The 20,670-nt window shown below is 41.9% G+C and overlaps 1 protein-coding gene across 5 annotated transcripts in view; it reads left to right on the forward strand.

The window, feature by feature from the left end:
* STK32B (serine/threonine kinase 32B) overlaps positions 1 to 20,670 on the forward strand; it is a 310,710-nt gene that overhangs the window by 9,475 nt on the left and 280,565 nt on the right. The window contains exons 1-2 of one of the 5 annotated variants that reach the window (XM_072946373.1): positions 5,862 to 5,922; positions 10,802 to 10,938. The exons of 2 other annotated variants lie outside the window; for them this stretch is intronic. The gene's annotated coding sequence lies outside the window, so the exon portion shown is untranslated. Of the gene's footprint in view, positions 1 to 5,840; positions 5,923 to 5,966; positions 6,004 to 10,801; positions 10,939 to 20,670 lie in introns of those variants that run through there. 2 more of the 5 variants (XM_072946376.1, XM_072946368.1) reach the window with 2 other exon arrangements.

Below are 20,670 nucleotides of genomic sequence, written 5' to 3' on the forward strand. Positions count from 1 at the left end.
CATGAGTGGTAAATTATTCAATCTGATTTGCTAATATTTTGTTTCTAAATTTTTTGTGAGGATATTGTGAACATTATGCCAATACACTTGAAACTTAGATAAAATAACTACTTTGAAAAATACAACTTACAAGAATTTAAATGTTAGAGTAATTCTGTATCTATTAAAGAATTGAGTCTGTAATAAAAATAAAAACTTTATTGCGAAGGAAGGTCTAAGCCTAGGTGTCTTCATGAATTCATGTCTATGTGAATTCTTCCAAATGTTAGAAATAATAATACTCCACAAACTCTTCCAAAGAACAGCAAGAAAGAGCACACTTTTAATGTCTTCGTTAGTTTTTTGGTATCAAGGTTATATTGGTCTCCTTAAAAAAATTTGGAAGTATACCATTGCTTGCAATTCTCTGTAAGAGTCTGTGTAGGATTGTTATTATTTCTAAGTTCAAATGTAGTGGCGTAACTTTGTTCATAACAGCCTTTTAATCTTTTCAGTGGTTGTAGGATCTGTAGTGATGTCTTCTTTTTCAGTACTGACTTTGGTAATTTGTATTTTCCCTCTCCTTTATTTTCATTGGTCTTGCCTGAGTTTATCAGTTTTTTAAATTTATAAATAGCCTTGGCTTTGTTCATTTTTATTTGTTTGCTAATGATTCACTGATTTGTTATTTTAATTTTCTCCTGTGTAATTTTAGGTTTAACGTAATGTTCTTTTTCTAGATTTTTGAGACAGAATCTTAGATCGTTGATTATATTTACTCACATATTCTGTTATTTCTTCCTTCACTTAGAAGTTCCCATTGAAATTACCTTCACTCTGCCTGAAGTGCTTTCTTTAGCATTCCCTTTAGTGTATGCCGTCTGGTGATGAGCCTTCTCACTTACCATTCTTCTGAAATTGTCTTTATTTAAACTTTATGAATGATTCTTCTTCTGGATATCAGGTTCTATGTTGACAGCTTTTACCTTCAGCATTTTGAAGATATAATTCTGTTGTCTTGTGGCTTTTATTGTTTCTGATTAAAAGACAGCTGTCAGTACTAAGCAGATACATTTTATCTGTCTAGCTGATTTTAAGATTTTCTATTTTGTTTTCAGAAATTTAATTCCAGTGTGCAGAGATGTGGTGTCCCAGCCACTTTCTGCTGTGGCTCATGCTTCTGGTGACTGTGCCTGAACAGCACTGACGGTTTTGCAGGATTCTTACTTAGCCTTCTAGTAACACTGTGACACTTTCTCTTTCTCCTCACACCGTCGAACTCAAATTGCACAGGTACTGTATGCCTTAGCGCTATGCCCCACACGGCTCTGACAGTATTTCTGTATCTTTAAAGATTCTTTTATTTCTCTTTACTTTCTGATCAAATATTTTCTTCTAGCCTATTTCTTTTGTAATCATTTCAGGCCTGTCTGTCTGCTATCCAGTATAACTATCAAGTTCTCAACATAGCTTATTGCACTTTTCAGTTCTAGAACCACCATTTGGTTCATTTTAATGGCTTTCCACTGCTGCTGAAATTCTCAGAACTGGCTTTTTAATTAAACATATCAATCATGTTTACTTAGAAGACATGTTTGATGACTCCATTATTTGGTAACCTTCTATTTCTGTTGTCAACTGTTTCCTTTTAGACATCTCTTGTTTTCTTACTTGCCTGGTGGTAGTTTTTTTTTTTTTTGAACATGCTGGGCATTATTTAGGAAACAGTATAGAGATAATTTGGGGCTTTGGATAATGCTCTGTTTCCTCAGAAATGTTTTCCTTTTGCTTTTTGTAAATAGCTAAGCTGGAATGCCAGGGGTTACATTTCATCTCAGTCTTCACGGAGCTTGAGATGATCAGACATCCTGTGAGGACTCTTTTCATCCTTTTCACAGTCACTCCTGGAATGAAGCCCTTGGGGTTCCTTACGAGAAGCACCGGGTTTATGAAGCCTCTTCTTCCTTGGGAGGCTCTGGCTGTTAGTGTATGTCCTGGCCCTAAAGCCGGTGAGGGTTTCACACCTTGCTTGGCTTCTCAGCCTCCTGAAAGCCGCTCTCAGATTTGGCAGCTGCCTCTTGAGGAAGAGCGACCCCAAATGCTGGACCCATCTCTTGGCTTTTCTTTTTTTTTGTAATTATTTAACCCACAGTTCCTTACTCCCTTGACAGCTCTATGAGTCCTTCAGACAGATTTTCTGAAGATTTATTTTGTATAGTTATTCTAGTTTTTATTAGCAGGAAGGCTGACCAAAAACACTCTAGTCGACCAGAAGCAGAAGTCCTCTCCTCAGTGTTAATCTGTACATAGTGACTTATATTTTTAAAGCAAACTTTCCCTAACTTATTAGAAAACTAAAAACAGAACTACTGTATGATCCAGCAATCCCACTCCTGGGCATGTATTTGGAGAAAACTCTAATTTGAAAACATACATGCACCCCAGTGTCCATAGCAGCACTAGTTACAATAGCCAAGACATGGGAGCAACCTAACTGTCCATCAACAGATGACTGGATAAAGAAGTTGTGGTGTATATATATATATATACACACACACATATCATATATATATATATATTACTCAGCCATAAAAAAGAATGAAATAATACCATTTGCAGCAACATGAATGGACCTAGAGATTATCATACTAAGAGAAGTAAGTCATACAGAGAAAGATAAATATCATATGATACCACTGTTATATGGAATCAAAAAAAAAAAAGACACAAATGAACACAAAACAGAAAGAGACTCACAGCCATAGCTAACAAACTTATGGTTACCAAAGGGGACAGGTAGGGAGGGATAAATTAGAAGGTGGGATTTGCAGATACAAAGTACTATATAAAGAAGAGATAAAAAGCAAGGACCTACGGTATAGCACAGGGAACTACATTCAGTATCTTATAATAATCTATAATGAAACTATGAAAAAAATATGTATGACTGAATCACTATGCTGTACACCAGAAACTAAGACAACATTGTAAATCAACTAAATTATGATTATAAAAATAAAAATAAGCTCTCCCTGATACCCACGTCACCTTAGGTCTTCTACCCAACCCTCCTCACTTTCACGACCATCTTTCCTGAGAAAGCAGTCATCACTTGGTGTCCTCAAATTCTCATGACAACCTGTGCCTCAAGTCACTACATCAGGCTTCATCATTTCAGCGAAATAACTCTGACTAGAGTCACCATGATCATTTGGTTCTTAGAACTAGCATACGATTGTAAGTCTTTCTTTCTTGGAAGTAAGAGAATGAGCTCACCCATGAACTCATAATCCAAGTGGAGAAGTAGACATATCCAGTTCTTTGGAAGTGCTCTGGGCATGTCTCCCTTACCCCACCCACTTTTCCACGCCTTGTCATTCCTAACTGCACAGTGTTCACTTGTTACTGCTCAATGAAATTTACAAAAATGGTACCGTGTTTTAGTTTTTGTCTGTGATTTGCTGTTTTTGCTCAAGATGAGTTTCTAAGATTTATCCATGCTGTGTATAGCTGCATTCTCTTCACTTTCACTAATGTATAATGTTCCATTACGTGACTGCACCATCAATTCTAGCCTTCCTTCTGACAGCGGACACTTGTATTCTTGCTAGTTTGGAACTATTATGAACACTGCTTCTGTGAACAATTTTGTATATGCCTCCTGGTGCACATATGCACGGATTTCTCTAGGATATGTATGGGTCATGGAATAGGTGTATGTACCACTTTATAAGATAATGGCAAATGGTTTTCCAAAGTGGTTGTATCAGTTTACACTCTGAGAAACCATGTACAGACACTTCCATTGCTCTGCATCTGCGCTGTTCTAAGGAAATATGATGAAGTCTACAAATCAAGCCACATTTGTAATTTCAAATTTTCTAGTAGTGACATTACAAAGACAAAAAGAATTAGGTGAACTTAATAATACATCTTATTTAACCTAACTAAAGTATTATAATTTCAGTGTCAAAATTATTGACATATTTTATATTCTTTTACTCATACAAAGCCTTTGAAATTGGGTGTGGATTTTACACTTAACAGCACATCTTAATTTGGACTAGCTACATTTAAAGTGCTCAAAAGCCACGTGTGGCTTGCAGCTACCCTGTAGGACAACACACCTCTACTTTCTGGCCAATATTTAGTGTTGTGGGCTTTTTCATATTTGCCAATTGAATGAGTATAAAATGGTATCTTATTGTTGTTTTAAACTGCATTTCTTCATCCACAAGGTTGAGGTTTCTTCATATATTTAGTTCCCGCTTTGGTGATGGACCTGTTCATAGCTTGGTTAATTTTCCTACTAGAAGTCTGCCTTTTTTGATTGATTTGTAGTTCTTTGCATATTCTAGATGACACTTCTTTGTCAGTTATAAGCGTTGCAAAGATTGTCTCCTATTTTGTGATTTCCCTTTTTGAATCCTTTATGATGTTCGTTAGCTGTTCCTTCTCCGTCTCCCTGGTAAGACCAGCCTCCTCTCCCTTGCAATAAATCTTGGAATTCCTCAAGACTGAGTCCTTGGACCTGTTCCTTAGTGCTCTGCACTGTCTCCGCAGGTGATCCTGTCAGCCCCTATGTGTTCAGTCACCCTCTACAGTCTGAGTGCAGTCAGGAGACCAAAGCCACAGCAGCGTTACAAAGGCAAAAAGTACTACAAAGAACTGTCATCTAGTAAAAAGGTTAACTATGAAAAGAAGTCAGGACTCAGGAGATTCAGAAGTAGCAACTCAGGCAAAACAGCTGCTTCCTAGGGCTGAGGGTGCATGAACAAGTAAGGAACTCAGAAGTCAAGAAGAGGGCCCCCCTCTCCACCTAGGCTGTGTTTCACATCTGTTTGGCCAGGCCCTGGTTATCAGCAGGACAGGCATCCTACTGGGTGGCACAGAAACTTGCCGCAGGACGCTGGCTGCAGCTCCTCGATGAGGGCCGCCTGCACGCCCGCCTACTGCTGCAGGGTGGAAAACGGCACACCGGAGGAGAGGATGTCCCTTCCTCCTACTCGGGGCTGGCAGCGTGTCTCTTGCGCCCTCTATTGTCCATGCCTAACACGAAGCTGGCTGGAAACAAATGTCTACAGGGCCCTGTCCAGCGTCACAAAGCAGTGGATTTGGAGCTGAGACGATACATTAATAATTGGTGCATATTCCAATATAACAGTGACTGAGTAATTTATTCCCTTAATTTGTTTCTCCTCCGGGCTCCAAATCTGTGTTCCTGTGTATTTTTTTTCCCACTCGAACGTCTCAAGAGAATTAATACCTCAAATTTCAAAACGACCTCAGTCAAATTCATGTTCCTTGTTTCCCAGCTTAGTGTACAGTACCATGATTACCCAGCTGCAGAAGCCCAAATGTCTCAGATTTTCCTTGATACTTCCATCTCCCTTACCTCCACAAAACCAGTCAGGCGCTTGGCTGCGTTGACTTTACCTCCCAAACATCTCCCCGGTCTGCACTTTCTTTCCAGCCACACCGTCGCCACGTCCATTCAAACGTCGCCCCTCTGAGCCCCCTGTGCTGCCTCCTAGCTGGTCTCCATGCTCCCCCTTGCCCTTTCAGCACCTCCATCCAACCGCCAGAATTATAGCTTTAAATCTCAAGTACGATCGTTTCGTGCTTAGTGGTCCTTAGTGGCTTCATCTCTCTCCTGGTGATGACTGGGAACGTTATGAGTCCTCCAAGACCCTCTGGGTCTACAACCTGCCCTTTTCTCCCTTGGCGTCTCATCTCGCGTGAGTTCAGTTCCCTGCGTGAGTTTGATTACTCATCTCACCCATCTAATCTCATCTCGCGTGAGTTCAGTTCCTGCGTGAGTTTGATTACTCATCTCACGCAGCTAATCTCATCTCGCGTGAGTTTAATTCACGGCGCCAGTTCAATGACAGCGCACTTGGACTTGGTAGTCTGGTACCTGGCTCGTGGTCACCCGCCCATCAAGTGAGTTACTCTCCTCATTCTTCCTGTAATCAGTGCAACTATATATACTCTTCAGCCACACGAGCAGTCTTTCAGTTTCTTGTAAGTTGCATGCCTGCCCAGGGCCTTATCACCTGTTGTCCCCCCTACCCCCCAGTGGTCTTAGTTATCCCCGACTCATCTTTCTACAAGGTGCCTTATCTGATTCCCAGACTGGGTCAGGACCCCCAGGGAGCCTCCCTCAAACTACCACATGCTAATCATTGCACGTATCATGGCTGTAGTTAAGTGCTCCGTTAGCTCTATTAATGTCTGTCTCCCCCATGAGACCGGAGTCCCTGTGAGGACCGCTTGTCCCGTCTAGCGTGGGCCCCAGGGCTTTAAGAGTGTCTGTCTTGTAGCTGCTTGTCCTTGAGTGTCTGTCAGAAGAGACAAAGAAACATCACCGTGGAACCTGTGAAAGGGTCCCTCCTGGCGTCTGAAGGAGAGAAACTGGGGAAAAGGAAAAACAAAAAATTCTGTTTAAGAAACACCTACTGTGGGCCAAACATTCTCCATACACGATTTTATTTGGTCTTCAGAATAACACTTCAGAGTACGAGAGGTAACGTTAGCTCCATTTCATACCCGAGGTTGTTGGAGTTTGGAGAGGTGGACTCATTTGTCTTAGGTGGTAAAATTGTGGTCCTTGGTCTCGCTTCTTTCTGTGTAACTGGAAAGCTCTTTCTGTCATGCCAAGATGCAGTCATTTGCATCCCACCTGCAGAACTATTTTTTTATATCATAGCCACATGTTACCTGTAGTTGTTTACTTAATACTTTTCTCTGTCTTGAATGATTTTACTTGAATAGAACTTTTTACAAAGGCACTTGGTATTTCTAGCTTAAATTGAAAATGGAGGAAGAAGTCTATAAATAGGAAGACAGATAAAGTCAAGCTAAAGGAAGATAGATGCAAAACAGTGATATTCAGCATTGCAAGATAGTGTTAACCTTTTGTAGCCCCTTCGTCAGTGACTGGCTCAGTGGATATTTTTTGGGTGGATTTGTAATGACCGAACTCGCATTGGTCCTGGGCGGCTGCTATGTGGATGTGGGCTTGGGCCGTGTGGAGATGTGCAGGGCAGGCCCCCCTCAGGCATTTCCAAAGGAGCTTGGATGGAACGGCCGGTCCCTGAAGGGAAGTGAGCCCCACACTTAGTTCCCAGCATTGGAGCAGCAGCTTGACCCTCTTTTAAACTTTCTCTTTCTCTCTCCATCTTCGCTCCACTTTCCAGCCCAGCTTAGAGGTAAGATACGGGCCTCGGGGTTTGTGTGTCGCTGGGACACACCAGGCCCCCTGCTGGTCCACCATGGAATCTTCCAACAGGGATGCCCCTTCCGTAGCACAGTGGTTAGGAGCCTAGACGCTGGAGTCAGACTGCCTGCAGTTTCACGCTGGCTCTGCCACTGACTAGCTGCGTGACCTCAAGTAAGTTTCTTCCCCTCCCTGACCCTCAGTTCATCTGTAAAATGAGGCTTAACCCTTACTTCATAAAAGATTCTGAGGAGTAAATGAGTTACTGTATGTAAAATACTCACTACCTAGTCTGGCACAGATTAAGTGCTGTGTGAGGTTTATTAAATAAGATTAAACTTTGCGACTGAAGGTCAGACAGAGAGGTTAAAACACAGATTTGGGGTCACACAGGTTTAAATCCTGATTTTCCTCTGTCTTGTCTGGGTAACTGTGGAGCAATGCCTTAACCTTCCTGAGCCTCAGTCTTCTCCTCTGGAAGATGGGATGCAGTCTGGCCTGGTCACCATGGGAACGGAGTGAGGTGATGTGTGTTGAGTGGGGAGCCCTTAGGAAGGCACCTGGCTGGACACTTGGCAGCATGAGGCAGTCAGGTGAGGGCTGCTGCTTCATTCAGCCCGAAAAAGAAAGTGATTTCTGCTGTCAACCCCTGTTCTCCCAGGGGATTTCTCATTTCCATTCTCCTAGGAAACAGCCCGTTCAGACAGACTCTGCCCTCCAAGCTTCCTTGCTTGAGCCCTCATTACGTGTCAGTAAGGTGCCAGGCCTGTTTTGAGAAGCCTGACTGGCGAGCTGTGGGGAACCAGCAATCGGGGAGCAGTTGGCCCCTCTTTGGTGGTTGATGCCACTGATGTGCATCAAGCACGTTCGAGTCCTTTTGCTGAATCTCTTGGCAGCCCCTACAGAGGGCTTGGGGGCTGGAGTAGGGTTTCAGGGAGAATTAGATACTGGGCCCCTGCCTTTTAAAAAATGTCCGTCATCTTAGGTACTTGAGGGAAAAATAGAAAATGACTTCAGGGTGGTGTGGATTGAGTTGAGTCCCCGAAAATGAGGCTGTTGAAGCCTAACCCCCAGTACCTCTGAAGGTGACCTTATTTAGAGAGACAGGTGTAATTAAGTTAAAAAGAGGGCATTGGCGTGGGCCCTAATCTTATAAAAAGAGATTTGACCACGAAGACAGACACACACACACACAAAGGAAGTGCCATGTGCGCGTGAGGGGAGAGGCTGGGTGGTGGGACTACGAGCCAGGGCTCACCCCAAGCTGCCGGCAGTGCAGCAGATGCTGGGAGAGAGGCGCGGGGCCGATTCTTCCCCCCTGCCTCGGAGGAAGCCATCCCTGCTGACACCTTGATGCTGGGCTTCCAGCCTCCAGAGCTGTTGTTTCATTTCTGTTGTTTCAAGCTGCCCAGTTGGTGGTACTTTGTTATGGTGTCCCTGAGAGATGAATGCGCTGAGTTTTACCGTTGTGTAGTAACTTGTACGCAGCATTCCAGAGGAGGCTGCAGATCAGATCCAGGAAGTGTGTGCAGAGGGGGCGGTTCCTGAGGCCAGTCCTCGGAAGGGACAGGAGGCATTGAAGAGGAGAAGTAACTTGGGAAAGAAGGAAAAGAGCTAGGAGGTGGGGCTGGGGAGGCCCTTTAAGGCTGAGAGAGCAGCACGTGCAGAGGGAGATGGGTGGAGAGAACAGGGCGGTTCAGAGTTAATGGGGAGCGGGGGTGCTGGAGGAGGAGGGAGGAAAGCCATGGAGATGGGGCTGGGACTTAGGCAGAGCCAGGCATTGCAGTGCCTAGAGCTCCTTGCTGCACGTCTTCATCACCCGGGGTCACCACAGCGAATACCGCAGACTGGGTGCTTAAACAGCAGACACTTATTCCTTACAGTCCTGGATGCTGGGACAGTCCAAGATCACGATGCTGGTGAGACCTTCTCTTGCTTTGCAGACAGCTGTGTTCTTTTTGTATCTTCACTGGGTGGAGGGAGAAAGCTCTAGTCTCTGCCTCTCTAAAGGGCATCAATTCCATCTCAGGGCTCCACCCTCCTGACCTCATTTAAGCTACCTCTCCAGGTCCCCACCTGCAAATACCATCATCTCCTTGGAGCGAGGGTTTCAGCATATAGGTTTCGGGGGGACACAAATCTGCACATGTCTGTATACTAAGGAATTTGATTTTTATTCACAAAGTTGTCAGAACTGGCTACATTATCTGCAAGACTCAGTGCAAAATAAAAATGTGGGGTCCCTTGTTCAAAAATCAGAAAAATGCTATTAAAGATAGTAAACTATAAAGCTTTTCTTTCTTCCATGGTCTCTTTTCCTTGGTTGGTCACAGTGTTTTTTAATCTGCTATGTAATAGCAATCTAGAAAAATAACACTTAAAATTTTAAATTATCCTCTAGAATTTTACCATTCATCTCTGTACTGTACAATGCCAGTTTTAAATGGAAATATAAGAGCATTTAACTTGTGTGGAGAATCATGGGAGATCATACAGTTCACACAGTGTATGTATACGCACACGTATTTTGTTCTGACCAGGTCACTGGAAACAATGCACAAAATTAACTCAACAGTTTCCATTTCACTACTTGATGTGTGCACGGTCTACCCAGCCTGTCCGCCTCAGCTCACTGCTGAGTGAGGAGAGACTGAAGGGAGGAGGAACTGGGGTTCTCATCTTTGCCTTTTCTTCCGTGTCATCATTTCAGCATCGGTGATTAGGCAGCACGGGGAAATAACACAAGAAGGAAAAGAGAGGATTCCCCGGCCATTGCAGTCTCTTGAGAACACCGTTGCTGCTTCCCCCATCTGAAGCACGTCACTTCTGGTTGGAGGAGAGTGTTTAGTCTCTTAGGGGCTGTCAGTTTTCTTGCTTACTCAGGTGTAGACAGAACACACTTACCGGGGTCTTGCTGAACCTCCACCAGAATCCTTTGCTCATGGAGCACTGCACATGCCAAGTGGAAGTGAGGGACACACACACTGAATGTGGAAGCTCTGCTCACGCGCATGCCCCGTTATAACCCCTTACAAGGTGACATTTCCAGGATGGAAGACAGCACCTCCAGAGCATTCGGCCAAGTGCAGGGCCCTTCTGAGCGCAGAGCGCTGTACGACCGCCTGCCCAGCAAGCTGGCCCCGTTAGTAGAAGATGAGGCGACACTAATGGTTTTAATGTGGGGAGTGATGCGACCAGTTCCCATTTCAGGATGCTCATGGAGCCTGCAGACTGAAGCATGGGTTGGCAGGGGGAGAAATTGGTGGCTAGGAAGATGGTATAAAAACCCACAAGAAGAGGAGGAGGGTTGTGAATGTCCACACTTGGGTACGTTTGTGTGTGTGTTTGCGTGTGTGTAGACAGTTACCTTCATCACTATGTATAGATATACATGTAAACACAAATGTATCTACTGATATTTGAACAATCGAACCCCTTTACCCTGTGAATAGTGCCGGTGAGCTCCCAGTTACAGGCAAGATGGTTTATCAAATTCCACAAAATCCTAGCACAGCAGAATTTTCTGCCATTCACTTAAGTGGTATAAGATATTTATAAATGCCATTTGAAATGTAATTAATTTTAAGCATGCTTTTTAAACAGAGTCAAGAAGTCGCTGCATGTCGTATTTAACAAGTTCCAGCAGGTTCCGAACCCTCCTCTCCAGAGTTTACACTCCGTCAGTCTCCCTGGAGCATCAGAGGGAGCTGAGTAGAACACGCCTTTCACGCCTTAACCAGGTCTCTGCTTGCTTTGGAGATGCATTTGAGAGTGATTTGCTTTGGGATTTTATTTCTTCCAGAAAATAGCAAGTGTTCCTCATCTTGCTGAGGTCTCTTGGTCTTAGACTGAGGTTGTAAATCTTTCCGAGCTTCTGTTTGCCAGTCCCTCTAATTTCTGTGGCGTGAAGGACAGGGGGAGAAGCAAGGCTTACAACTGATGATTCTTTTTCTCTCTTAGCCAGCAAGTAAGACCCAAGAATCAGGCCTCGGTAGGCAGATTGCCAGTTTGGTTTGTGTCTTGGCTCATGCTTCTGCGTTGCTTTTGGGGAAGATGTCCCTACTCCCCAACTCTCTGGATGTGTTTATCTGTTTGTAAATAACGGGAACATTTGTGTTAGATTTTGACAGATTTCTGGTGGAGGCCTGTAGGGCACAGGGTCTCAGATGTGATGTTGGTTTGAGATGAGTTGGAAATAAGAGCTAGTTAAAATACCACTAGTATATTATATGCTGACAGCGCCCTCATTTTTTTTTTCCTAGGCACAACCGATGCCCTGAAGACTTAAATTTTCACTTGCCAGCCCAAAAGTTTTACATGGGTATTTGGTGGGAATCTTACTCTTCGTGCCTCCCAGTTGAACTCCTGTTCCCCTGCCCCATCTCCAGACGTGATCCTTCCCGTCCTCCCATAGTAATAACATTCTTCCAGTGGTGAAGGCCAACACTTTGGAGTCCCCCTTGTTTTCTTTTCACTTGGCACCTACCCTCTTACCTGTAGTCCTTCCATTCCTGTCCTATCCTCCTGTGTCTCATGCCTACCATTTCAGTACCAAGACACTGAGAAATCTGAGCAGGGGTTCAAAGACCCACCTCTGCCATTCATCTCAGGCTTCCACATCCAGTTCTGTTTATTTTCCATCTTTTGTAATTTACTGAGACTTACATCTTGGCAAGTGGTCAACCTGCCATATCCTCTTGGAAGGAATACGTATCCTTTTGTGATTGGTGTAGTGTTCTAGTAAGGCCAGGTAGGGGTGTTCAAATCCCCTGTATCCTTAATGAGTTTTGCTGCTATAAGAAAAATTGAATTGGTTACTGAAAGAGGAGTGTTAATGTCTGTATGTTTGATTGTGAATCTTTCTATTCTTCTTAGTTTTGTCCATGTGTATGTATTTTGAAATATGTTAATGGTCATGTGCACATTTAGGATGCTTTTGTCTTCTTGATGAACTGACACTTTTATCATTATGAAACCATCTTTATCTCTGGAAGTACTGCTAGTCTTGAATTCAACGTGGCTGCTATGAATATAGTCACGGCAGCTTTTTCTTGCTTACTGTGTGCATGGTAAATCTTTTTCTGTTCTTTTCACTTTCAATTTTCTCTGTCTTTGGTTTTAATCAGTAGTTTAAACAGCATATAGTTGAATCTTCCTTTTTTTTTTACTTTGTCTGAAAACCTCTGCCTTTTAGTTGCAATATTCAGTTCATTTATGTTTAATATAATTTGTGATGTATCTGGGTTTAATTCTACCACTTTGCTATTTGTTTGTTTGTTTCCTCTGTTCTTGCTTCTTTTTTCTTTTTTGAATTTTTGTAAATCTGGTATTTTTTTAATATTCCATTTTATCTTGACTATTGGCTTTTTAGCTAAACCTGTTTATATTTTTTAAAAGTTGCCATAGGAATTATAATATGTATTCTTAACTTATCACAGTCTACTTTGAATTACCACTTCAGGTATAATGGTAGAATTGTACAACAGTGTAATTTCATTCCCTTATTTTTGTCCTTTTTTGTCATATAGTTTTATTTCTATGTATGATATAAAACTCATAGTACATGGTTATTATTTTTCCTTTAAGTATCAATTATTTTGAAGAAAAAATATGTTATATTTACCTACATGCATATGATTTCCAATGTACTTACTGTAGATTCAAAATTTTATCTTATATCACTTTTTTTTCCCTGAAAAATTGCATTTACCCCTTTGGTAATGCAGTTCTGCTGGTAACAAATCATTTCAGCCTTTATTGAACTGAAGTATCTCTACTTCACCTTCATTTCTGAAAGGTATTTTCATTGGATACAAATCCTAAGTTGACCTTTTTTTGGCACTTTAAGGATATCATTCCGTTATCTTCTTGACTCTGCTGTTTCTGATGAGTCAGCCATCATTCAAATAATTGTTCTTCTGTTTTTAATGTGTCTTTTTTCTCTGGTTGCTTTGAGTATTGTCTTTGACTTTTATAGTTGTGTCTTATGTGTCAAGATGTAATTTTCTTTGTACTTATTTGCTTAGGGTACACAGAATTTGTTGGATTGTGGATTGTTTTAAGTAAAATTTGGAAAACTTGGGACCAATATTCCCCTCCCTTCTCTCTTTTATGGCACTTCAGTAGCATGTATGTCAGACCACTTGACAGCCTTCCACAGATTAGTGGAGAGTCTGTTTCATTTTTTTTCTCTGTGTATATTAAATAAATTTTCTCATTTTGCTTCTGAGTATTTTTCTGTTGGTCTGTTTTCAGGTTCCCAGACTCTTCTGCATTGTCCAGTCTGCTCTTTCTAGTAAATGAATTAAAAATTCAACAAACTATACTTTTCAGTTCTAGGATCTTCATTTGCTTTTTTAGGTTTTCCATATCTCTCTTGAAATTCTTCATATGCTTGTATATTCACTATATTCATTTTTTCTATACACTATTTAGTAAAAATTCTGCTAATTTCAACATCTTAATGTGTGTCTGTTTCTATGGATGTTGTTTTCTAGACCGTGGGAAACATTCTCTTGTTTCTTCACATGTCTAGTAATTTTCTTTATATGCTAGACGTTGTAGATGGTGCATTGTAAAAGATGGCACATGTACAGCACTAATTCATTCCCGGCACAATAAATGTTATCTAGCATTATTTTGGAATGTTTATGAATATTACATCACTTTATCCAATTAACTTTTACTTTCCGGTATTGTGTTTTTCAGTTCTAGGATTTCCACTTGGTTGCTTTCTTCCTCTGAAGAGTATGAGTTTTATTCCACCAAGAAAATAAATTACTGGCTATTAATTTTGATCTGCGGAGTCTTGATTTTGGGCTTCGGCAGGGTATCTTTTGGTTTTGCTTTTCGTTCTAGGGGCAGCCTCTGCTTCTGGGACTCGGGACTTACTCTTCCTGGGCTTAACTTGAATTCCAAACTCTGTGCTGTTGAGCACACTGCAAAGTTGCTGAAATTTCTGCTCGCCTCTTTCCGTTTTCCATCTGTCATTTCACTGGGCTCCTTGGAGTCTCAGCCCAACCCACGTTCATTTCGGGAGTCAACTCAGGACTCCGAGGGGAATTTGTATGAACATTTTGCGATGTTAAAATCAACTGTGCACTGTTGAGTTATTTATTTAGTATAAATTTCAACAGTGTGATTATTGAAATAAAGAGTGTGAATATCTTTGTAACTTGTAAGACACGGGCATTCCAAAACATTTTTCTTAAGTTTTGTTGCCACCAGCACAGCTTAAGTATAACAGTTCTACCAGAACGTCTCCCCAAAAGTGTTAGCATTGATAAGTCTGTTTTCTTAATTAAATGGATTTGACATGAAACTTGAGGATTTCATTAATGTTTGTGATATCAATTCCTGAGAAAGATGAACCCTTTTTTTCAGGTCTTTATTCATTATTTATATGTTCTCTATGAAAGTTGCCTTTTTGTACATTTACCCATTTTTTTCCATTCTGTTTTTGATTAAAAATGTATCTGAATAGGCTTTTAATTCATTTCACTGATTAACCCTTGTATCTAATTTTATTTTCTCTTCCTTTTAAGATTATCATTGGATAAATTGAATGATAACCAAGTTCAGTTCTAGTGCACTACTGAAATTATTTTTGTAGTGAATAATGCTTATTTATTACTGACAAGAGCTGGAAGTCACAGCGCACGGGGGCCCCGCAGCGGGGTCACAGGTGGAGGGAGAGAGAGTGCACCTGGGCCTGGGGGTCCGCTTCCACTGAAGTTGAGGACGGGGCCTAGGGATTTGCGGGCTCATTCTGTGTTGGTGAGTTTAAAACATAAAAGTGGGGATTTAAAGTATGGGAAGAGAAAGAAAATGAAGCATGTGGCCCAAATAGTCCGTTATCAGGATCAACCAAGATCTCTAGAACAAAGGAGCCCCAGTCAAGGGCGGCAGCCCAGCTCTTTAGCCTTGTGGCTGGCAGTATGTTTGTTTGAGATAGCCGCCTTTGAAGTGGATGCCTCAGCCATCAAACCTAAAGTCAGGTACTTGCATTAAAAAGAGAAAAAATAAAAAGCAACCAAATGACTGTCGGGGTTTACACCACACTAGTAAATACTGCATATTCACAAGGCTGATCTCGACTGACATAATCTGCATTTTGTATCTTAGCAGCTAATGCTGTGGGAAAATGTACTAAAAAGATGTTGAATTTTAAGTTGATGAACCCTGTGCATGGTAATTACAAGTTACAAGATGATAATGATGATAAACTGCCTGTGTAAATCTTTACCACGGTTACAGTGGCAACAATCATGGGAAGAGATATTGATATCACAGGGCATTTGGACCTTTTCTGTAACAGGGTGTGGGTCAGAAGGGGAATCTGTATTCCTTCATTGTAAAATTTTACTGCACAGTGGTTTTTGTCTTCTCCTTTGAATTGTTATGAAAGGGCTAGGGCACTGGGGGAAGAAAGGCAAGGAGAGAGAAAGGGGTGCTTCCTTGCACAGGTCTCACCATCTGCAGTGATGCCCGCAAGATGAGTGGCTCTGTCTTACTGGAGGACTCCCGCCCTTCTGAGCTGTATCCCTGGGCTATCAGCTCCACTTGTGTGGACTTTGTCTGCCGCGTTTCTCTCTGTACACTCAGCAGCTAGAACACAGCATGGCAGAATACACAGGAGTCCCCATATTATGTTGCTGTGTGCCAGTTAAACTAATCAACTGCGAGGGCCCTAACTAATGGCACCACACCCACCGAGCCCAGATCAGCTTCAGAGTCCTCGCCGAGACACCCCCAGCAGCTTCTCTCCCGTGACCAGAGCAGGCGCTGGAGATGAAACCTCTCCCTGGTTAACCCGTTGTTCAGACGTCCTCTGGGTGCACCTCCCAGCCCTCTTTCTGAGACCTCTTATCTCCTTCCACCCAAGGCTAAGTGATCGTCTCTTACCTGTTTCCTTGTCTAAGACATCTGGCAGTTTTGTACAACGACCCGAGTTCCATGTAATCCTTAGCAAAGATGCTGCCGGGAGGGCAGGAAATTGGGTTCCCTTTCTAACGTCAGGGTGTCTTAGGGCCCTGGAGGACCCTCATCGTTGTAGCAGTTCCAAGCCTACTTTGAGACAGACTCTATGTCAGGATATTGTATTGTTAAAGAAAAAAAATTACTCAACAGCACTTGCTAAAGCATGGTAAGGAAGACTTTATTCCAGGAGGGGCATCTTAATAGGTGTAGGGGCCACTGCAATGGGGGTCTTGCAGGGGAGGAGACAGCTTGGATTACACTCTGAATACAGCATGGGCAAGTGGGAATTTAAAGCCAAGGAGCAGGTGGGGTCAGGGGATGGAAAGTTACCTGGAGGAACATCAGGATTAAGGGGGAATTCTGGATAAACTGAACTAACAGGATTCTTGCTGAAGGCAGGCCAAGGTGATCAGACATTACCTGGAGGATGGTGGAGGACGAGGAACCCAGTTGGATACTGAGGGTGATCTGATATGGAGGATGGGGGATTCTAGCTAAGCCAGCTGAGAGGATTTTTGCTAAAATTGGACAGTGCAGAGATGAACATGAAAACTTAACTTTTCATAGATGAAAATTTCAGAGAAGGCTGAATAGAGCTTGGCCAAGGAGAGAATCTTTGTCGGTATCCAGTAGGATGCTTTGGCTTCAGGTAATGGAAAACTCAACAAATAGTAACTTGAACTGTGAAGACATTGCTTGTGTGATTAACCAGAAGTACAGACGGGAATGGACCAGGAATAGGTGGGGATGCAACACTGTCTTTGAAGACCCAGGTTCTTCCTGTCCTGCTGCTCCACCCTTTTCCCATTTGTTTTTCCCCCACCTCACGCTCATCTCAGGGTCTCAGGATGGCTGCCACAACTTCAGTATCTCCCCACGTGACACTGTCCAAAGAGGGAAGGGAGTGAAGGAGCAAAGAGGGCTTTTTCTTCTCTTACCTCTCTTATCAGGGAGGACAGTACAGTTGACCCTTGAACAACGTGGGGGTCAGGGGCACTGACCCCGTCCAGTCAAAAATCCCTGTGTGAAAAACAGACTCACAGACATAGAAAACAAACTGTGGTTACCAAAGGGGAAAGGGCAGGGGAGGGATAAATTAGGGATTTGGGATTAACATATGCACACTACTGTATATGAAACAGATAAACAACAGGGACCTGCTGTAGAGCACAGGGAACTGTATTCAACTGCTTATAATAACATAATGGAAAAGAATCTAATAAGAAAAGAATATGTATGTATATGTATAGCTGAGTTGCAGTACACCTGAAACTAATGTTGTCAATCAACTACATACCAATAAAAAATAAAAGACAAAAAAAAAACCTTATAACTTTACAGTTGGCCCTCCATGTCCTTAGTTCTGCATCGTAGAATCAACCAACCGAGGATCTTTCAGTATTGTAATGTGTATTTATTGAAAAAAAAATCCATGTGTAAGTGGATCCATGCAGTTCAAACCCCTTTTGTTCAAGGGTCAACTGTACTTCCTGGAAGTTACTTACAGAATTCCTCTCACAGCTTATTGGTTGTAACTAGGTCACATGTCCGCATCCTCCACCAATCATTGGCCAGAAATTACTGGGATGCTGTTTTTGTCCTGGATCAACATGGGTTCACTCCCCTGGACTGGCCAAAGAAAACAAGAACTTGCCATGGAGAAGATAGAATGGCATTAGTGTAGACGAACTATAGTATCTGCCACAGCCTAAAAAAAAACCAACAAAATATCTGCCCTGATGTGAAAAGTGGGGGCTAAAATTAAACCACGTAAAGTGCAAGGCCACATGACAATGGAGTTAATGACATTAGTAGGGCTTGCCTTTCCCACAAGCCGTCTAGTAGGAAATTCTGAGAGTCTGGAATTCTGGAGGTCCTGGCCCTAGGTCTGAATCTCCCCAAGCTCCAGATTCCATTTGGCACCTCCTGGTAGCTTTTGTCCACTCTGTCTTAAATATCATCCGGGGTGCCTTCTGTCATAAGTGGGGAGGATATTGAAGATCTGGGGAGCAGTCCTCCATCTCCCAGCTTCTCAAGTCAAGCTGGCCAGAATTTCGCTGACTGGCCTCAGTCCCCTCCAAATCTCCCTGCCCGCCCACTTCTCCCAGATGACCCAGCTCTCTCTGCCTTTGAGAGCCAGCACGAAGCAGGGAGCATTATAATGGGATTGGTATATAAAAAGAGATTAAAACACAGATTTCTTCTGTATAGCACAGGGAACTATATTCAATATCTTCTAATAACCTTTAATGAAAAAATGCGAAAACAAATATATGTATATATATATGTGTGACTGGGGCATTATGCTGTACACCAGAAGTTGACACATTGTAACTGGCTATACTTAAATTTAAAAAAATGGGATTGGTGTTAGCACAGGTTTTAGGGTCTTTCATTTTATATCGCTACCTGTGAGCAGAATAATCATCTTCATTAAAAATACAGTTGGTTTTCCTCATCAAGTTAAAATTAAAATGTTGAAAACCTGCAATGAGAAGGAAAAAATATTCTCGTCGCCCAGAGACAACTGTTATGCTTTAGTGATTCCTTGCCAAACTTTTTTTCAGTATTCATTTTTTAACACCATATTACACTGTATTACATTTTATATTGCCATTTTCTTTTAAAACTGTGTTTTAAACAATTCGTACAAATATTTAGTGGCTGCACAGTATTTCATTGTGTGGGTGGGTGCGCAATAATATTTCAACCGTATCTCCACTGTTGGACATTTGGGTTCTTTCTAGCTTTTTATTTACAGAAATAAGAACGTGGAGACTGCATACATAAATCTTCGTCTGTACTTTCTGCAATTTTCCTAGAACAGATTACTTGAAGGGAGCTTAACAAGGTGAAATTTATGAGCATTGCTTAGAGTCTTGATTTTTATCCCCAAATTACTTTTCAGAAAATGTATTCCAGTGCTTGGCTTACCACATCCTAGCAAGCAAAGAAAGTTAGAGTGTTTTACATCTTAGCTAATTAAAAAGGCAAATATTTAATCTCATTATTTACATTGGGATTGTTATTGCTTAGTGGGCTAGCATATTTTTACACATTTTTTGTTCTCTATGTGTCAAAAATTGAATTTTCCCCCCTCAACAGCTCCCAGCTACAGATTATGGGTACTCTATTCTTCCAGATGCTTAGATCAAAATTTGGTGTCATCCTTGACATTTCTATTCCTTTTCCCCATCTCATCCCTCACTTGGGTGCAACAAACCCTCCTGCACCCGTCCCCCTGCTCCTACCTGGCCCAGGCATCTTCTCTGAATCATTGCAGCAGCCTCAGACTGTTTGCCCTACAGCCAGGTCTCAGCAGGGCAGCCGGGGTCAGCCCATTAAACTGTGACTCAGGTAACTTATCTCTGTGGCTCCCCACTGTGGTCAGTGAAAAAGTCAGAGGCTCAGATTCTCTAAGGCCTTTCCTGATCAGACCCCCGTTACCTCTCAGACACCATCTTCTACTCTCCTATCACTCTCCTGCTGGCCCTTGAATATCCCAGGTTCATGCTTGCCTCGGGACCATTGCACTTACTCTCCGCTCCTGCCACATTTACTTTCTTGCTATTTCTTGAGCTGCTGTCTGTTCACTCCACATGACCTCAGGACTTTTGTACTTGCTGCTTCCACTCCCTCAAATGCTCTCTCCCCAGATAGCTGCATGACCGGCTTTCTAGCTTCCTTTAGGTCTTTTCTGAAATGTCTTTTATCAGTGAGTCTCTGCTTTTTTTCTTTCAACTTTCCATCCCTTTTGACTTTTCATATTGTGCTTACCACCATCTAGCTACTATATGGTTTACTTATTTATCTTAACTGTTGTTTGCATCTTCATTGAAATTAAACTACAGCAAGGCAGGGATTTCTGTCTTTCTGACTCACCCCTTTATTCCCAGCCTCAGTGCCTGCTGGGAAGGTAAGTAGCAGCCTTAATACGTGAATGAATGAATACATGTGTGTTGTCTGTCCTGATCTTTTGGCATTTATTTGTTTGGAATCCCTATTAATTTTTTTCTTTCATAAAACTAATACAGGAATTTAAAAAAATGGAAAGAGTTCAGAAATCACTGCTGTAGTCCTGACTTTAATTGGAAACCAATGTTAATTTTTACTCTATTTCCTGGGGTGATTTTTTTCTTCTCTGCGTAAGTACTTTTTAAATGTATTCATTATACAGTGCAATTTTGCACTCAACCTTTCCACTACTTACTCTGATTTGTTTGTATTTTTCATGTAATGATAACAATTTTTACATAAAATTTGTAGTGATTTCAAAATATTACATGAAATGAACTTACTTTATTTTCCTTTGTTTCTATTATTTTCATTTTATCTCCTATTATAAGTAATACTGTGAGGAACATCCTAGTGCATGTTCCTTTCTCTGCCTTTCAGATCATTTTCTTGGACTGGATTTTCCAAAGTCAAAACCATGTATGAATAGTTTTAAGGCTCTAACATTTTGTCAACTGAGATGGCTAAAATTCAGCTTC

Source organism: Vicugna pacos, chromosome 2 (genome assembly GCF_048564905.1).
Source record: "Vicugna pacos chromosome 2, VicPac4, whole genome shotgun sequence".
Classification (NCBI taxonomy): Eukaryota; Metazoa; Chordata; class Mammalia; order Artiodactyla; family Camelidae; genus Vicugna; species Vicugna pacos.